This window comes from Mus caroli, chromosome 19, assembly GCF_900094665.2.
Source record: "Mus caroli chromosome 19, CAROLI_EIJ_v1.1, whole genome shotgun sequence".
In the NCBI taxonomy this organism is placed as follows: domain Eukaryota; kingdom Metazoa; phylum Chordata; class Mammalia; order Rodentia; family Muridae; genus Mus; species Mus caroli.
Genome location: NC_034588.1, coordinates 32,682,898 through 32,685,172, shown reverse-complemented (window position 1 = coordinate 32,685,172; position 2,275 = coordinate 32,682,898).

Genomic DNA, 2,275 nt, shown 5'->3' with positions numbered 1-2,275 from the left:
AAAAAAAAAGAATCCCCCTGGAGTTCAGCTAAATGTTTATTTAGCCCCACGGAGTACCTAGCTATTGTCTTTGCCTTTGAAGTTCCAGGCCCAGTGTGAACATTAGGAGTTAGATCTTGAAAGTTAGGGCAAGGCAATTGCTAGAATAGAGTTAGTTGCATTTGCTTTGATTAAACTTTTTCTACAGGACATTGTCCATTGACTAGAGTGCCTTGACTCTGGTGTCTGTGGAACTGTTGGTGTTGAGATGAACAGCAGGATTTGCACCAAGATGCTTTATTTACTCTTACTGTCAGGCTGAGAGACCAGGAATCAGAGAGGCTTCCGGTATGCAGACAAACAAGGAAATGGGCCATGGCTAGGTTTAAAGGAAAAAAAAAGTGAAGAATTTCCTCAACTTCCTGACTTGAGACAAGCTTGGTAACTTTTGTCTCCCATCAACAGGTTCCCTCTGATGGACGAGCTCAACAAGTTGAAGGTTTGATCTCACTCAAGAGTTGGGACCAATCAACCATCCTATTTGTCTTCAAACTGAGAAACCCTAAATTAGGGGAGAAAAACTTTTCAGAGTCTTTAAAACTGACAGGCCTCAAAGAGAGACTGGATTTTTCTGTTTCTTGAAATCCTTCTCTGCTTGCAAAGAGTCTTTTTCTCTGTCTGTTGTATGTATTTCCTCACCCCCAATAAATAAATAACTCATCTGCTAATTCTGTCTGTGGTAAGATTTCTCCATGGCTGCCTGTTGTGCTTCAGTTTTTTTTTCTCCACCTTTTCTTTAACTGGCAGAGAAAACAAACCCAATCAAGACTCTCTAGACTGCATCATATTGGGGGCTTGTCTGGGATTTCTTCTGTAAGCTATATCAAGGTATGGGAATCAGACCTCCAACCTTCACCTACCTTAGTGTCAGGAGTTCTCCAGTATTCTAAAAAGGAACTCTCTGTCAACCCAGGAGAGTCCTATCCAGAGCCCAGAGTAGAGGCATTTTGGTTTGTATGCCCTTTTCTTGACAGTGGATTCCACAACTCTGTTCAAAAAATATCCCTAGAACTTTTATGTTGTTCAAATATGAATAATTCCATTCCTGATTGGCAGGAATTTTGTTTGCTTACTTTCCTGACTTCTCTTTGGTGTTTTCCAATGAGTCATTCTTGGCTGTGAAGATGATTGGATCTGGGGGTGTTTGTCTGAGCCAAGGAAGGTAAGCAGGAGCTGGGACCTGGAGGCTATTAAGGGGGATGGCAAAGGAGCAATTATAAGTGCCACTACAGTGGAACAAGATGTTTTCCAAGTCAGAATCTGGCTAAAGTCCTTGGGGCTCTCCTTTTAGTGTTGAGTTAGGTTTTTTAAGGTCAAGGAATGTTAATAACAATACAATTTGATGTGCTTTATAAGCCTTCAGTTATAGCAAATAAAAACAACCATTGTAAAAAGGAATCTGCCATGCTCATGCACAGGAGAGAGGTCAAATAAGATATGAATTTCCAAATCATCCAGCTCTTTAAAATGTGGCTTAGATTTGTTTGTGCTGTTAGAGAATGATCTCCAGGGCCTGTTAGTAAGTGGAAAAGTCATTCATCAAGTTTAATGCTTAGTAAGAGCTCAACTGAGCAACAATCTCTATGTTATTGATCTTTAAAAGTGGATATGCATATTACCTGTGCCATTAAAAACAGAGCTAGATGGGTGAAAATGAAATATTTGGTATTTATGCAAAAAGACAAAATTACCCTTGGAGTTGAACTATAACACCAGAACCTGGGTGGTGTCTTGGGACCCTTTTCAGGAGCTGGGTGCCAATAAGGAATGCTTCTCTCCCTCACACATTCTCTTGCTGAACAGAGGATTAAAATTCTGATTATCCTTCATTTCATCTATCAGTGCATAAACCCCAAGAAGATGGCAATGGTTGTGCTGTCCCAGCAACTGAGCTCTGGCGCCATTCCCTTGCTGGCTCTCATCAAAGATTCTTCATATTATGTCAAATGACTGGAGATGCGGCAAAGAAAGGTTATGCTGAGAGGCTGTGATAAAGCCAAGCACACAAACCTCTGAGTTTATTTACTACATGAACCTTTATGGGAAGGAAGCTCTGTAAGTGATGGGAGCTCTCTTCCAGTTGAGAAGTTTTGCCCTTGATTTTGGTGAATACAAATCATTTAAAGCACAATCTACCCTTATCTATTGTTAGGGATATATATATCCCTAACCATATATATATATATATATATATATATATATATATATATATATATATGTGTGTGTGTGTGTGTGT